Source organism: Equus caballus, chromosome X (genome assembly GCF_041296265.1).
Source record: "Equus caballus isolate H_3958 breed thoroughbred chromosome X, TB-T2T, whole genome shotgun sequence".
Classification (NCBI taxonomy): domain Eukaryota; kingdom Metazoa; phylum Chordata; class Mammalia; order Perissodactyla; family Equidae; genus Equus; species Equus caballus.
The window spans coordinates 13,791,995-13,810,167 of record NC_091715.1 but is presented as its reverse complement, the minus strand read 5'-3'; the positions used below and the strand labels follow the sequence as shown (position 1 = coordinate 13,810,167).

General features: G+C 40.3%; 1 long non-coding RNA gene across 1 annotated transcript in view; it reads right to left on the bottom strand.

Annotated features, from left to right (window-relative positions):
- The window catches only part of LOC138921961 (uncharacterized), a 29,851-nt gene extending 12,538 nt beyond the window's left edge, over positions 1-17,313 (bottom strand). The window contains exon 1 of the long non-coding RNA XR_011435010.1: positions 17,049-17,313. This is a non-coding gene — a long non-coding RNA (uncharacterized lncRNA). The remainder of the gene's footprint in view (positions 1-17,048) is intronic.
- Between the last annotated feature and the right edge of the window lie 860 nt (positions 17,314-18,173).

Genomic DNA, 18,173 nt, shown 5'->3' with positions numbered 1-18,173 from the left:
AGTAATATGCTTTATGGTTCACTTAGAGGAGATTTAATCTGTGTGGTTTAAAGATGATAGCTCCTTCCTTAATTTTAGAGAGAAATTCTTTCACTGGATTAGGGGCTAGTAATGGATTTTATAGTAATGAAATTAGTGTTAATGGATCCAATATTGCAAGGCAATAGTAACCATTTAAAAGCAAAGGAAGCAGAACTCTACAATCACAGGCCTCTAAACCCGTTTTTGACTGTTTCCTCTCTTGTTCTTAAGCCCACTGTGCTTTTTAACTCCTGAAACTTGTGAGTTAGTGAAGTGGGGAGTGTAGAGAGAATAGCAAGATCCCGTTTGCAAAGCAAACATATCTCTTTTTTATTATGTAATTCAAGAATGTCCAGCATCAAGAGGACACTGAAAAGCTTTTGTTTTCTTCCGATTCTTTGGGGGGCATTAGAGAAAGAGGGGAAAGATATAGGAATGCTTTTGATTTTAAAGCAAATTACACAACTTTTCGATGAAAGGGGTCCAGATTGAATTAGAAAATGGACTGAAATAATGCTTACAGTCATTTGATGACTCCTATCGTCGTGGATGCTGAGTTCTCAGGGAGCTTCTTAGACTAACGCTGTAAGCATATCTCCCAGGAAGAAAAACTTTTCTTAAAGTTACTGGGCATGTTTGAAAAACATCAAATTCGATAGAATTTTCTCAACAACCTGCACCAAATATGGATACACAAAACTGAAGACTTTTTTCATTTAGTTTTCTATCCTCATCTTGATTGTACATATCATTTGTCCCCCTCCTTCTGTCCCAGGCAACCTGATTCCCAGTTGTCCAAATCAACACAAAACTCAAATCAATACAAAAACATTTATTTGGTTATCCATCAAACCAACTTCTTTTCATCCTTTTAGGTTGTCTTTCAAATGATGTTGATTGGAAATTAATCTTAAACCCTTCTTGGTGGAAAACATCTTTTCCTTTTTTTGCTCTCTAACTTTTACTTTTGTTTTTTGGTGATACATTCACGTGATTTGAAAATAAGAACAACATAAAAGTTATATGTTGAGAGGTCTCCCTCTCATTCCTTCCCTTATCCTCCTGTTACCTGCTCCTTACCCCATAGAGGTAACCATTTTCATTAATTTCTCATATACCCCCTTATATGATGCAAGCAAATATGAAAATAATTCTTATATCTCTCTTTCTTACACAAAAGATAGCATATATGTGGTTCTCTACCTCGGTATTTTCAATTAAGCATACAGTCTGGAGCTAGTACCAGATCTGCACTGGGAGATCTCACTCATTCTTTTTTTTACATCTGCGTAGTATTCCTTGTATGGCTATCTCAGAGTTTGTTTACCCAGTTCCCTGTTGATTTACATGGAGTTGTCTCCATCTTTTTTGCTACTATAAACAATGCTGCAATGAATGACTTGTATATATGTTATTTTATGCCTGTAAAGTGTATCCATACAATAAATTCCAGAAGTGAAATTATTTAGCCAATGGCTAAATATATTGAAATGTTGATAGATATTTTCAATTTGCTTTCCATTAGAGTTGTACCATTGTGTATTCCTCTTTTTGCCCCCACCCCCAGCAATGTGTGAAAGTGCCTTTGTCCCCACAGCACAGTGGGAAGTGAATATGCTTAGAAACCTAACTTAACACTTAAAGTGTTCAACACTCAAATTGTGTAACATATCTGCCTGCTCTGACCATCTTCTCTAATGATATAACTCCAAGTAGCATTGGCTGGACTTTCTGCCTGGTACAACTTAATCTTTTTCTTTTAAATCTTTTTAGTTGAGAAATACAACACACACACATAGAAAAGAGCATAATGTATAGCTTAATAAATTATTGTGAAGCAAATACCCACCAACCACAACCCAGGTCAAGAACTAGAGCATTTACAGCACTCTAAAACATCCTTGGTGAGCCCCTTCTCTCCCACAAAGAAGTCACTGTCCTGATTTTTTTAGTATTTAGTTCCTCGTGGTCTTTATACTTTGGCTTCTTCTATATGCAACTTTAAACATTCTAGCTTAGTTTTGTCTGGTTTTGAACTTTATATAAATAAGATAATACAGTCTGTACTCTTTTTGTATTGTGGTAAAATATAAATAACATAAAATTCACCATATTAATTTTTAAGTGTATAGTTCAGTGGCATTAACACTGTTGTGCAACCATCATCACCATCCATCCCCATAAGTCTTTTCATGTTGTAAAACTGAAACCTTATGCCCGTTAAACAATAACTCCCCATTCTCCCCTCCCCCAGCCCCTGGCAACCACCATTCTACCTTCTGTCTTTATGATTTTGACTACTCCAAGTATCTCATATAAATGGAATCATACAGTATTTGTCTTTTGTGACTGGCTTATCTCAGTATAATGTCCTCAAGGTTCACCCATGTTGTAGCATGTGTCAGAATTTCCTTCCTAAGGCTGAATAATACTCCATTGTATGGATATACCACATTTTGGTAATTCATTCATCTCTTGATGGACCCTTGGGTTGCTTCTCGTTTTAGCTATTGTGAATAATGTTGTTATGAACATGGGTATACAAATATCTCTTCAACACCTTGCTTTCAATTCTTTTGGGTATATACCCAGAAGTGGAATTGTTGGATCACATGGTTCATATAAATAGAATAATATAGCCTGTACTCTTTTGTGCCTGACTTGTTTCAGTTAAATTTTGTTGGTGAGGAGTATCCATGTTGATGCATGTAGCTGTAGTTCATTTATTTTGGGCGTCTATTATTTCCGTTTATGAATATGATACAATTTATCTGTTCTACTCTTGATGGATCTGTGAGTTCTTTATGATTTCGGGCTACTGTGACCAGTGCTATTATGAGCATTTTGACACACGCTTCTGCGGCACACATTTCTGCTTGATATACACCTAGGATTGGAATTGCTGACTCATAGGGATTGGAACTGCTGACTCATGGGGATGTACACCTTCAGCCTTAGTTGACTTAGATTGTGTTACAGTGAAAATAATGAGAAAATCTATGAGTTAAACAGATACTGTTTTTGAATTTTATTTTTAAACTTCTTTTAAAAGATCACTTCATTTTTTAGGCCTTGCATCAAACATTTTGCTCTGCTTTTGGGTAGGCGTACACCCTACATTTTGTAAGCAAGGTTTCTGCTATGACCTGTAGGATGCAGGAAGATGACTGCTGATGTCTCCTAGACGTGTAGAACAGAGCCTAGCAAACTAAAGCCCTACAATCTGTTTTTATAAATAAAGTTTTATTAATACACAGCCACACCCATTCATTTACATATTGCCTATGGCTGCTTTTGTGCTACAATGGCAGAGTTGAATGATTGTGGCAGAGACTGTGTGGCCCACAAAGCCCAAAATATTTACCATCTGGCTATTGCTGCCATAACAAATGACCACTAATATAGTGACTTAAAACAACACAAATTTATTATCTTACAGTTCTGTAGGTCAGAAGTTTGACAAGGTCTCACTGGGCTAAAATCAAGGTGTCTGCAGGGCTGGCATGCTTTTCTGGCAGCTCTAGGGGAAAATCTGTTTCCTTGCCTCTTCCAGTTTCTAGAGGCTGCTTGAATTCCTTGGCTCATAGACCCCCTTTCCTCCATCTTTAAAGCCAGCAATGTTGCATCTCTCTGTGCCTTTCTCCCATAGTCACAACTCTTTCTGGCCACTGCTGGGAAAGCTCTTCTGGTTTTAAGGACCCATGTGATTAGATTGGGCCTGTTCAGTCCAGGATAAGCTCCCTCTCTCAAGATCCTTAATCACTTCTGTGAAGGCCTTTCTACCATGAAGGGTAACATATTCACAGGGTCTGGGGATTAGGATATGGACATCTTTGTGGGCCATTATTCTGCCTAGTACACAAGGCCTTTGCAGAAAAAGTTTGCCGACTCCTGATCAAAAACGAAAGGTTGAGGAATTTCTAGTTGGAATCTAATGTAATCTAGTAGGAATATAGCTTCCTATTCAAGAATTTGGCATTTCCATAATCCCTAGCTTCTCTCCCAATTCACCTAAAGTCATCCCGGCAAATGAGACAAGTGACAGAGCTATGTTATTGACGCTTGAGTGCTGTAGAGGAATTAAAATACGGACAATCCCTTGATGCCTTTCTCTTGCAAAATTCTCTCTGTCTTGTCTGACTTTCCCAATGGACTTAAATATGCATTTCAGCATCAAATTCAGTCACGATCTCTCTCAACAGGCCAGTAAATCCTTACTCATCTTTTAATATTCTGACAGGCATTAGCATTTTCCAACTCAGCCAAAAATGACCTCACTGAGATCACATTATGAAGCCCTATTAAACATGATTGGCAATATAAAGCAATCAAGAGCTACCTTTGCCGTATTTACTGAACATGTTAATAGTCTGTCAGCCTGTCTCTCTCTTCCTCGTGCATTTCCTTAGGAAACAAATATTTAGGAAGCACCATTTGCATCTCCTTTCACTCTTGCTTTTCAGCAATCCTATTCGGTAATCATCTTATTTCTTCCCTTCTGAATTCAAAAATAATATAGTGTTTTTTCTTAACTGTAATCACCTCATTATCAGACCTCATAATTATATTTTGTCTCACTCCCGTTAATCTTTTAGCACTCTTAGCTGAGAATTCACTCAAATCTCACTTTAAATATTTAAAAAATATATTTAAATCTCACTCTAAACATTCTACTTTAAATATTAAAGATCTCATTTCTTTATTCATTTTTTCAATCAGCATGTTTTGAATGACTTGTCAGGTCACTCTTAGTATATTAATTTCTTTGATACTTTTTCCCCTGTGGGGGAAAGTTATAAATCATAAAGGAAAATAAAATGATTCTAATATTTTACCCACTCGTTTATATATTCAACGGGGATAGACAATAAATTTTAGAGCAAGTTTTTGAAAAGACTGAAACATTAGGATTTCATGTTTTGTGTATTTTTTAAATTTCTAAGTGACTTTTTCAATCAAAATCTGTAGAAAATAAATACAAAATTCTTTCCTATTATTATGTGCAATTAAATGAATGTATCTTGAATTGAACCTAGCTATTTAAATGTGCACAATATAAATGTTTCTAAATAAAAATTCCATACTAGGTAGGACAAATCCTTGTTACCCTATAAGATAGCCATTGTGTAGTCAAGAAATATCAACCCCCCGAGAAGTCACCAGTGTGGAGCCAAAGGGCCAGCCACTGGGGGCTCGTCTGCTTTAATGTTTTGGCTGAAAATGTAGAAGGCATGCATATCAGTTCCACACCTGACCTGAGACTGTGAATGATCTCAGGAACCAGAGGCATGTAGGTGCAACCAACAGGTATCAGCTGGGAGGCTGTGGCTACAGCTGCAAGATGATGTTTGGGCGTCCATAATCCATTTCTTTGGATGAATTGGATCCAAAGGCTGTCACTAGTGAATTGCCTACCAAAAGCCCTGAGTGACAAGGGCTTTACTAAAAGTGTCTTTCATGGGATGTAGGGTTGGACAGAAGCATTGCAGTGGAATCCAGGAGAAGATCCCAACAAAACAGGGAGAGTGGTGGAGCTGAGACTGGGAGGCACCAATCAGCAGCTGCCAGGGAGGAGCCGGCTGGAGAGGGTGTTTGGGGATTAGTTGAACAGGTGCCTCAAGAAAATGCCTGATGTAGATCAGAAATCCCAAGGCAAGATCAAATCATTATTGCTGCATAGAGCAAAAAGGCAAGGGGCCTGATTACATGAAGTCCCCTCTGGAAGTCTTTCTGGAGGCAACCAGCTCTCCTCAGACTAGAGCCTTCAAGTGAAGGGATGTCCGGGATGAGTAGCAGCATTCGGATTCCAGCGTGTTGGAACAGTGGACTAAAATGTTTCACAGGAATGAATGTGAAATTCTGCTTTCAGGTCTAAAACAATCATTTGCAGAAATAAAGGATGGGGGAGACTTGGCTTAACAGCAGTTTGTATAAAAATTCTGAAGAACTTTTGTTGATCAAAATTTCAAAATTAGCCAACAGGGATAAAAAGCCACCCTCAAATTCAACCTTAGCATTCACTTGAGTGTCTCACAAAATTCTCTTCAAAAAGGTTTTTGTGGTCAAATTAGTTTGGAAAATACTACATACTCTCCTGGAGATTTACAATGTCTTTTAGTTGGTTAAAGGCTCAGAAAAGGGGCTGGTCCCGTGGCCGAGTGGTTAAGTTCGCGCGCTCTGCTGCAGGCGGCCCAGTGTTTCATTGGTTCGGATCCTGGGCGCGGACATGGCACTGCTCATCGGGCCACGCTGGGGCGGCATCCCACATGCCACAACTGGAAGGACCCACAACAAAGAATATACAACTATGTACCGGGGGCTTTGGAGAGAAAAAATAAAATCTTTAAAAAAAAAAAGGCTCAGAAGAGTTCTGTGGTAAAAAGTCTTGATTAGCTTTAGTTAATCCACTGTATTAATCAGGATAGGAGAGGTTATGCTGTAAGAACAAACATCCCTCAAAGTGTCGGTGGCTTAAAGTAACAAAAGTTTATTTCTTGTTTATGCTGTGCGTCCATCAGGGGTCAATTGAGGCTTTGTTTCTTGTCATCATTGGACCCAGCTAAAGGGACAGTCGCCATGTAGAACATTGCAAGTCACTGTAGCAGAGGAAAAAGAGAATACGGCAAAGCGTGTACTTGCCCGTAAAGCTTCTACCCCAGAAATGATACATACCCCTTCTGCACATGTTCTATCAAGCAAAGCAAGTCACATGGCCACACATTACAGGGATGCCATTTTGAACTGGATATGCAGAGGGATTTTCTGAAAATTTGAATAAAGCCCCTCTCCTGACCATGGCCCACAAGGCCCTACAGGATCTGGCCCCCGTTTGCAGCTCCAGTCACATCTCACGCCATTTTTTCCTATCTTGCTTGGTTCTAGGCATGTTCGCTTTTCTAAGAGCGCCCAAAACATGGGCACTTTTGCACTTTCCCTTCACCCGGAAGGCCCTTTCTTTACCTCTTGCCTAGTTAGCTCCTTGCTATCCTTCTGGGCTCAGCTTCAATGCCACCTTCAGGTGGAAGCCTTCCCTGACCGTTCACTCTAAGTAATACCCACCATTTGTCACTTATTTTCTGTCATGGCACCCACGTATTTTAGTCTTGGCCCTAATCATAAGCTGTAACTATCTATCCATCCACCTATCTATCTATTATCTGACTCCATCCATATATAAGTTCCATGTGGGCAGAAAACTTGTCTATCATGTTCGCCACTAAATCTCTAGCGCCTTGTAGATACTAGGTGGTCAATACATGTTTACTGAATGAATAGTAAGTTCTTTTATTCTTCTTTTTTCCAAGCGTATACAAGAGTAGAGAGAAGAGTGTAATGAACTCTGATGTCCCCATCACCAAGCTTCAGCAGTTTTTAACTCATGGCCAATCTTGCTTTATCCCTATCCCCAGCTAGTCCCCTCCTGAATTATTTTGAAGCAATCAAAGACATCATATCACTTCATCTATAAATGATAAATGTTTCAGTATGTGTCTCTAAGAGAGAAGGATTCTTTTAAAAAATTACCACAAGACAATTATCACACCTTAAAATCTTGACCATGTGAATGCTTAGTGCTGTCTGGGAAGAGCACAGGCTGCTTCAGAAAGAAGCGAGAGCCTGGTTGGTTGCCATATGTTTACCCAGCCCTACTATGTGCCTGCTGTGATTTCAAAGTGACCCATATAGACAAGGTCCTGGGAGCTGACATTCTGGGCAAGGGGAAACAGAAACATGAGATGGGGCTTCTTTCCCCATCGAGCTCCACAACACTGGCTGAGTCCATCAGTCTGTGCGAACAAGAGTGCACAGATGCCATAGAGAGGAGTTCTGCGTTATGGGGTGACTGGTCCATCTTAAAGCTCATGGATTCTTATTTTAATGCTGTTTTGCCTTCATTTGAACCAATTCCTTACTTATATCCCAAAATATTTATAGGAAAAGCATTTTCGTTTGTTTTTCTTTGCAGGAAGTAACCTGGATTTTTCTCACCTCTCTGTGCTTTACTCGCTATATTTACCAAACAGATCACTAAGGGTGGGTGGCCAGAACTGCTCCCAGCCCATAAGCCATCTCTGTGTGAATTTAAAAGGCATGCCTTGCTCTGCATAGAACAGCCTGTATCAGGGTACATGGCCTGGTGTGCAGGCCATGGAGTTGGATTTCAGACCCTGTTTGCTCCTTTAACCAAGCACTCACCCTTCAGTGGTAAACAACCTCTACAACAGTACATGGCAGGCCTGCAAGTGGCTATCTGATCAGGGTGCTTTCCTGACTGGTTTAATTCTGTGCAACTTATGTTGCCTGCTCCCAAACACAAGTAATTCAGTAAAGCCACTAAAATGCAAAGGTGAGAAATGACATGTGATTTGTGACAGATATCTGCTATTCATTTGTCAAAATCCAACTGTGTGTGAGGAACAGTTAGTGGGACGATAGTGTTATGAATATAAAGCATGGTATTTTACAAAGTTCCCGATTCTACTGACAGCCAACTATGTGAATTATTTCATAAAAGTGTGGTATGCCTGTCTCATTCTGATGCATTTCTAAAAAATGATACATAGATAATAAATCCAGGGTTTATAAATTCACTTCCTGTCAAAAAGTGGATGTCACTATAGTGTCTGTTGTCATGGAAATAGTTGAGATATTTCAGACATATGAGGGCGTCTAAGTAGGTTGAAAATGTGTTACATTCATTTTGTCCCCTAGATTTTTTTCAAATTTTCCTAATTGGGGGAAAAAATCCATCGCAAGAATGAAAAACCCTAAAACATGTTGGAATAGTATTCTTTCCATTTGAGAAAACTAGTTTTTTCCCCGCTATCCAAACAAAAAGATAGTAGCTATGTGTCCCAAAGAATGAATTGGTACTTTTGTTTGCCTTGGTATAGAATGTGAGCGCCAGGAGGCTGGAGGAATGCTGTCTGCCACCTTGCTCTATACGAGAATGGTCAACTTAGTGGTGTTCCGTCAAATGTGGCGGCCATGGCCATGTGTGGCTATGGAGCACTTGAAATGTGGCTAGTTCGAGCTGAGATGTGCTGTAAGGCCAAAACATGCTGTATTTCAAGACATAGTACAAAAAAAAGAATGTAAAATATCTCATTAATAACCTATTAATATTGATTTCATGTTGAAATGATCTTTTAGATATGTTGGGTTAAATGTTATGTTATTAAGATTATTTTTGCTTGTTCCTTTTTACCTTTTCTAATGTGGTTATTAGAAAATTTTAAATTATCTATGTGGCTCACACTATATATTTTTTTGGACAGTGCTGATTTAGATATAAGCAGTGCCAGCATGATGCCTAACTGTCCAGCCAACTGTGACAACGGAAAACTCATCCATTCTTGTGACCGTTCTATCTGTTTGGCAGCCAGTTAGATGCTGGCCTGGTTTTCCTCTAGGTAAACACAGGCAAAGTGGAAGGTACTGTGGAAATGGGGTAGGCAGGGGCACGTGCATTATAAAACAGTGCCATACTTCCTAGATCACTTGAGGCAAACTGCAATGAAACTCCCTTGACTGTTTCCCACGCAGACCTCCACTCATGGTGGCATGATCATCCCCATGTGTCCTGTTAGTCTCTTTGGAGCAAATCACATTATCTAAGACCTTCAACTATTTGGAAGAATTGTAAGACCATCTTGTCATTACGTGGTAAGGTCTGCAATATGCATACGGATATTTTATTTTATGTGGAATTTTTGGAGAAGAAAAGAATTAACCCAAGTCAAATGAATTTGAAAAGGTGGCAAACTTTTGGCAGAGTCCTGGTTGATATACTTCATTGCAAATCTATTTTTCTTTTCACACTATCTGAAAGAATCCACATTTTTTTTATCCGGGCTTATAAGGTATAAATCTCTATAAGGTATAAATCCCTGCCACTGAAATTCCTGGATGATACCTATGTATATTTGGATTCAGTTACTGTGCCACATTTTCAGCAATTGGTGAATGCCTCCTGTATGTTGGGTACTTTATTTACATAAGCTCTATTTCTTACTATATTCTTTCAAGGTAGGTATTTCAAGGAGAAGAAACTTAAAGTTCCATCATCTAGAATGGTCATGAGAAGAGATGAGTTTTAAACACTTTGTAGTGGTAATACTAAAAACTCAATGGCCAGAAACTAATGCTCTGTGGCCAGAAAGGAACTTAAGTTCGCTCTGCTTAATACCTGGAAATATTCTTTTTTTTTTCTGAGGAAGTTTGGCCCCAAGCTAACATCTACTGCCAATCTTCCATTTTTTGGTTGAGGAAGATACGCCCTAAGCTAACATCTGTGCCAATCTTCCTCTATTTTGCATGTGGGTCAGCACCACAGCATAGCCCTCAACAAGTGGCGTAGGTCCGCACCCAGGGACCAAATCCAGGCAGCTGAAGCAGAGTGTGCCAAACTTAACCACTAGGCCATCGGGACATAAAAATAAGACCTGCCTAAATGATAGAGACATACAATGTTTTTGGATGGGAAGACAATATTATAAAAATATTAGTTCTACCCAAATGAATTAATAACTTTAACATAACCCCAATCAAAATTCCCATGGGAAATTATTGATAATTTAATGCAATTATTTTAAATTTTATGTGGAAAAATAGCGAGGATAATTCTGAAAAAGAGGAGTAATAGGTGGAGGGTTGGCGTTTAGGGTAGATTCCTAGCTTCCTATCTCGGTCCCAATTCTTCACCTTCCCTTTGTATCCGCATCTTTTTTCATGTGATTTTGCAATTCTTGTAAAGGCCCCTTAACTTTGGACTTAGACATGTGACTTGCTTTGGCCAATAGAATGTCAGGAGTGGTCTGAGTCAGTTCTGAGCCTAGGTCTTACGAGGCCTCATGGGTTTACACTTGTTCTCTTGCACCTTTTCCATTGAGCTGGGAAAAACACACCCTGGCCAGCCTGCTGGTTAAAGGAGGATGATGGACACGTGAAGCGGAGCCACCTCAGGCAACCCGTAGACCTGCAGTGAGAAGGAGATCCTCCCAGCCACTGCGGCCTGAAGCAGGCCTAGCTGGATAAGTCAAACCCCAGTCAATCTGCAGATGCCTGAGTGATTGTAAATGATTGTTGTTTTAAGCCCTTGAGTTTTAGGGTGGTTTGTTATTGAGTAATAGCTAGCTGATACAGCCTTATACGAAAATCGATTGCAATGTTATAGTCCCTGTGAGGTGGAGACAACATTCAAATCTGGGTTTGTTTTACCCCAAAAACCATACTTTCCTTTCCTGAGGAAGTTAATTCAAGGTTTGTGTTAGAGACAACGGGCATAATACAACCATTGTGCACTATACCCAGGCTGTTCCTAATATTGCTTAGCAAGGGTATCCAAAGACCTGCTTTGTCACGTGGCTTGAAACGTGAATGCCCTCACTGAGAAAGCGGAATAGAAGAAAAATCAATCCACGTGCTCCAAACCTTCCAAGACTGGAAGTGGCTTATCTCCCTTAGAAATTCAGTCCAAGGCATACGGGACAAAATTAAACTTCTTTGTCGTGGAACTCCTGCTTCCTTCTTTTCACAGAGAGCACAAAATGCGCCCCCAGAAAACACCTCTTTAGATGCTACCTTCTCCCCAAGAGGTCCTGAAGGTATTTTGGAAGCTGCAGACCTACTAGAGAGGGATAATGTGCAATATCGCAGGCAATAATTCATGATTTATAAGGGCAAAGCTTTGTAGTTTAAAGAGAAAAAAATGACTTCCATGTTACTGTTCTACACAGACTGCAAGAATCTCTCAGGAAGCCCCCATTGTCAACTTCTCAACAACTGGTAATGACTCTTGGCTCCCACACTACACATTTCTGTGGCTACGCAGCAGTATTTCAGCTTCTTTCAGTATCTCATAAAAATCACAGCTAATAAACTCCAATCGGCACCTGAAGGAAGGGGTGTGCGCTTCTGACTGTAATATACTGGCCTCCGCAGCACTTCAAAGGCCAGGCTGCTGCTCGTGTCTACCTTGCCCTGGTTTGCATCCCTAGGTGAAGATTAACCATGTGTGCCCTGGGGAAAATCTGTTCTGAGTTTGCTTTAAAGTCTTTCGGATCCCTTTAAATCAGCTGTCCCATTTGACAGCCCCCTAGCACAGGCTCCTTTTCAGTAGGGTGAGGGCATATTCTCAGTTTCCATTTGATCCTTTAGTTTCCTTGTCCTCTCTTACCCATCTCAGGCTTTTGATTTGTTCTCTCCAGAAGATGAAGCATGTATGTCCATGAGAGAAACCTGATCATTTGAAAGTTTAATGACAAGCCCAAACTAAATTTGAGATTTATTGGGTGCCTGGCTCCTGATACTTGAAAATAGTTTGTTCCTAGCTAAGGTTGGGTGTCAGATGCACAGTGACAGGGTCAGTGACAAATTTTTATGGAATTTCAACTGGAGAAAATTTTCCTGTGTGTTCCGAGCCTTCCCCTCTGAACCTTTCATTGTTACCATAGTTTTATATTGGGATCTCAAAGTTTGGGTTCTTAGAAAACACTTTGTGAAAATATACAGACTATTTTTTTAAAAGGCTATTTAAAAATAGTTTCTTCTTTCACCACCTCTCAGAAATATGGAGAGTGTTGCTGAGTCCTGGTGAAATGAGAGAGCAATATTTACTGACCAGAATAAAATTAGATTGAAATGCCGTGTGATATATATCACAGAGTGGGGGTATTTACTTAGCAATTTAGGGGGCAACTCTCCCCCTACGTTTTAACCATGTTTCTCATTGCTCTCAAGAGAAAACATGTTTCTCAAGTTTGCTTCCAGATGCTCTCAACGAGGTAAAAACAAAACAACTGACACTTCATGAGAACACATCCAATCAAACCTAGTTACCATTTTTAAAAGGCAAAAAAATACCTCTAATGAAATTTTGACAAGCCTATAGAGATCTAAATATTCCAGACTTACTGAATGCCTCAATTCCAGGAGATACTTTGTTCAGATTTTAACATCTCTGAAATTGAGATGCATCTGGTCGATGATGCCTTATTGTTGTCAGTGAGGCAATGGGCATTGCCTGCCCCCACGCAAATTTGGACTGAAAACCTTCTGTGCTTCCTCCAGGTAAAAATCTGGAAAGCACACAAACATCAAAACTTGCAGAATGCACATCAGCAGCTTGGAAGAAAACCCCAGAGACCACAGTGGAGCAGTTCCATAAAAGGCTGTGTCATCAACTGTTTTCATGACACAAGGGATGATGCTGTGTGAAAAGGCATGGCTATCTCTGATTTTGAGTTGAAAATTGATTCAAAGGCCTCAGGCTTGAACCTTTTAATGTATATTCCAGAGTAGTGTATGAAAAAAAATCCACATCAATTGAGTCAAAATGAGTCATTCGATAAACATAAAGTAAAAATTGTAGGTGGTCAGAAAGTATTGTGTCATTGTGTAGTTGGCAGTGTTTTTATTTCTTGGTGGTACATAAAATAACAGTGTATCTTATAGTCGATGGCATCTAAGATTCGCTGAAATACAGTATTCCGACAAGCCACGTTCTTCCTCGTTCCTGTGATCAGTAGTGTCCAGCCAGGGAAGTTTGATGCTTACAGATATGAGTTTGATGCTGGCTGAAGCCTACGGTTACTCCTAGCATACTTCAGTCTAGGGCTCAGTGGCCAAAAGGCAGTAGGCTCTGCCTCTTGTGGCTTTGTCATTGCACTGGGGGTGCCTGAGCCACTGCGTGTGGGGGCAGACCCTACCAGCTCTAACCCATTTATTTGCCACCTTGTCAGTCATTAACTTCTCTCTGGTCAAGCTTCTTGCAATATGCCGTTCAGGCCAAAAGAGTCTCTGAGAAGAGACGGAGTTTAAGGCCACTTGCCAGTGATCTGACTTTTCATAACTTTGCTTGTCTAGAACAGAACTCCGAACCTACAACTGTGTGAAAATGTCCTTCAAGCAGCAAAAAGCTGTCACAGGGTTCTAGAAGAGGAGGACATATCCTCAAGCCTTCTCTCAGGTAATTAGGTACAAAATAAATCAGGAGCTTTGGAGCAATAATATATACAAATTACAGCAAAAAGCAGGAGCCTGAGCTATGGAAAGGACAAAAAGAACTACCAGAGTTAATGCAGCTTTGTCTAGAGCTATGGAGAAATCTGATAGCCAGGGACTTGATGGACGAGTCTTTTCACTTCTCTGAGTCTCAGTTTTCTTATCTGTAAAATGGGATACACCTACCTCACGAGGTGACTGGAGGCATTAAAGTGCTTTCAAAATGCTTATGTAGAATAAAATCTTACCACGTTGAAATAATTATCTGTGCTAAGAACACTATATGACTCAATGATCTCAATAAAAATACATGCCCAAATGGATGGAAACCATGACCGTAAGTCATGAAGGAAGAATTAAATATGCTCTCAATAATCTGTTTAAGAAAATGGGAGGATGCAGGCCGTATTTTAGAAAGAGTTCCCTCAAAAATGCTTGTATACATTGGAACTTATTGGAACATTTCAGTTACCTGGATAATTCACAAATAGGGAGAATCTCAACCATGGTGGATGAATGAGGCATGGTGGTAAAAACATATTCTAAGATTTCCAAATCAGGCTTTGGGAGAATTTAGATCTGTTACTCTGATAAAAACCATTGCAAGTCATGTGGCCAACAAAAAAAGGCTTTGAAGCTGGGTGTTTAGTTTTCTTGGTATCCATACTAAACACAGTAAACCAGGACTACAAATTTCAGCAAATACTTAAAATGAAAGTGTGAGAAGCAGAGCTCCATAATGGGCAACCTTCCTAAGGTTGCCTTATTGAATCAAAAAGCAATGATTACCATCTGCCCTTATCGGCACATGGAAAACGTATGTGTAATTGTGCTCTCCCAAAAGTGGTTAAGAAAACGTGGGTGGATAGATTGTGGAGGTACACTAAATAATTAAAGAGTAAAAGACCTAAGTGGTTTCGCTTCTAGCACATTTGTCTGTTTCTCTCTCATCTGCATTACTCATTAAAATCACCTGAACTGATGTTTATTCCGGTCATCCTGCCCTGCTGTCATTCTCCAGTGGGAGTTCTGCAAATAGTCTGGTTAGATAGGGAGACCACTCCACATAAAGGGCTCCCTAATGTTGAATAAATTTCCTATCTTTGAAACCTAAGCAAGTTTGTAATCTTCGAAAACAAACTGCCCTATTTCAGACAGTATTTTCCAATTTAAAGGCATATAACTCGCAAAGAGGAAAGAGTAAAGACTATGTTTTGCAATTTTCCTTGGGAGCCTTTCTAAGGCTTTATTATAAGACAATTTCAGGCAAAGAATTTGTTCTAGACCTGTGCAACCAGCCACGGTAGCTTACTGAGCACTTGAATTGTGGCCAGTCCAAATTAAGATGTGCTATAATGTAAAATACACACTCAGACTTTGAAGACTTAGTTTAAAAAAAAGAGCAAAAGATCTCATTACTATTTTTATATTAGTTATATGTTGAAATTAAAATATTTTGGGCTGAATAAAGTATACTGTTACAATTAATTTCACCTAGTTACTCCCCACTTTGAGGCTACTAGAAAATTTACAATTACGTATGCAACTCACATTTGTGGCATGCATATTTCTATCAGACAGATGGGTCCAGGCCATAACAGGGTTGGCTCACCTTAGTCTGTTTTCCTGTTTCAAGTCCTTTAGGACTAAGAAACTGAGAGTGAGAAGTGGGACACGCTGGTCCTAATCCAGGCTCCGACACTAACCACCCCAATCTCCCCTGGGCCTCAGAATCAGCATCCGTGGTTTGGAGCAACATGACCTACGTTGCACACCTCACAGGTTGGTTGTGAAGATAAAATGAAATCGTGTTTAAGAAAGAAGCCCTTGGCAAACTGCTAAGATATTAGGGCTGTTGGTATTATCTAAAATACTCTCAACATAAAACAGTCACTGAAAGTTTTTCTGAGTTTTTCTGTCCTTCTCCCTGTCCCAGACCTAAGGGGAACATCATATTATGCTACCCCTTACAGGGGAACATCTTGCTGCATCCACAGCTCATATTTACTGTGTGCTTCTGTATGGCAGGCATTGTGCCGAGGACTTGATAAACATTATCTCATTTAGCCTTCACAACCTCTCCACGAGATTGACACTATTATTAGCGGGCATCAGAGTAGAGTGGTATTTAAGATCAGGGACTGGAGCCAGGCTATTCGGATGCATAACTGAGAGCCACCACTTAATAGCTGTGTGATGTTGGGCAAGTTACTTAACCTCTCTAAGCCACAGCTTCCTCATCAGTACAATGGGGAAAATAATAAGACTGTATTAGTTCACGTAATGCTAGCTGCTGTAACAAGCAAAACTGAATGGGCATCATGGCTCACATACAATAGAATACTTGCACATATAAAGCAAAAATTGAATATTCAAGCAGAAATTCAGGAATGCAACCTTCTTTATGTCTCCTTAGAATGACTTTCAAAGTTGCTGAGCTTGTCTGCATCAAGCTGGAAAAGGAAAGAGCATGGAAGATGATGTATGGAAGGAACCTAGGGCTCAGAGAGACAAAGTGGCTTGTCCTAGGTCATACAACTAGGCAATGGTGACTCAGCTCCATATGGCTCTGGAGCCCATACTGTCTGCACAGATCATAACTCCAGTGTTAGGGACCCCGGCTTGCTGTGCACAGAGCTGAACTACCACCAGAAATAGATGCACAGTTGGCCACTTGCCTTGGACTCTACATGCAAGAAGATGGAGAAGGATCTGACCTGCAACCACAGTGGTTGCTGTGGCTCACCTAGAGGGTGGACTGGAGAATGTGCTATGCACAAGGGAGTAGATATTGGATGCCATTGCTGGTCCTCCTGGGCTTCACCACTATTGCTGCCACCATCACCACCATCTTTTCTTTTTCTCACTACCTGCCTCCAATTTCTCTTGGAACTTTATGAACCTTTCATTAGCTTAAAGAAATAGCTCTTAAGACAGAGAAACAAAAGCTACTTACAAGCACAGCTGTGGAAATGAGCTAGGAGTCAAGGGCCCTGGGTTCTAATTCTCACTCAGTCACTTACCAACTGTAGTAGATTTCTTCATAGTTCTGATTCTTCACTCCTCCATGAATCCGTGTGCTTTACCATGTGTCTTTGTAGTTCCTACCACGAGAGGCAGAGAATATATCTCTGTCCTGTCAATGTTGGAGTTGACCGTGTGACTTGCTTTGGCCAATGAGCTGTTAGCAGACATATTGCAAGCAGAGGCTTGAAGTATGCTCAAATCATTAGGCTTGTTCTCTTGTACACCTTACATTCTCCATTAAGAGAACAAACTCTGCCTAGCCTGCTGGCCCAGGGGATGAGAGACACATGGAGAAGACCTGAATTCAACCTGCACCTTGGAGCCTAGCCCAACCTAAATTGAGCAGTCCCTAGCCAGAGACGAGTGACTATTTTAAGGCACTGAGGTTTGGAATAGTTTGTTACATGTATTATTTTGGTAAGGGTACCATGAGTACCCTCGGCAGATCACTCGTCCTCCCTGAAACTCAGTTTACTTCTGTATGCAGTGAAGGCACTGAACAAGATCCTCTAAAACCCCTTCTAGCTGTCCTGAAGACAAAGGCAAGCTTTCTTGCCATATTTTTCTCCTGAGACTTTGGGTCCCAGGGGACTAACCCATATGCAGGAACAGAAGTGGGGCTCTTAAGTGAGCATCCTTTAAGCATGATAATTAGGCCACTATCTCATTATCATTTTGAGCTACATGGTATTCATTCATTTTCATATTTTAATAAAGTCAAGATTTCATTAGCTTTCAAATACCAAAAACTTGCTTTATTAGCCCCTTTTCCACAGCCAGCAGGTGCTGGGTCTGTGGCCTTCCTGACAGCTCAGCAGGTGCGCTCCATTCAGTCTCCAGGCTTGAAGAGCTAGAAGTCTAACTTCAGTGGTGGTAGAGATAGCCCAGCAGTTGTGAAAAGAGGTTATGTCCATCCACCTCCTTTTCAAAGGTGCTTATATTGGAGTGAGGTCCGAGGAGGCATGTAGCTACAGAATGTACATATGTGCCTTATAGATATGGCCTCTGGTTCCTCAGAACTGGCAGTGATTGTGGCAGCAGATTTATTGTATGTGCCACATGTCAAGATTCATAGGTTACTTCCCAAATATCCTTTTTAGGTATCTGATAATTCCTATAAA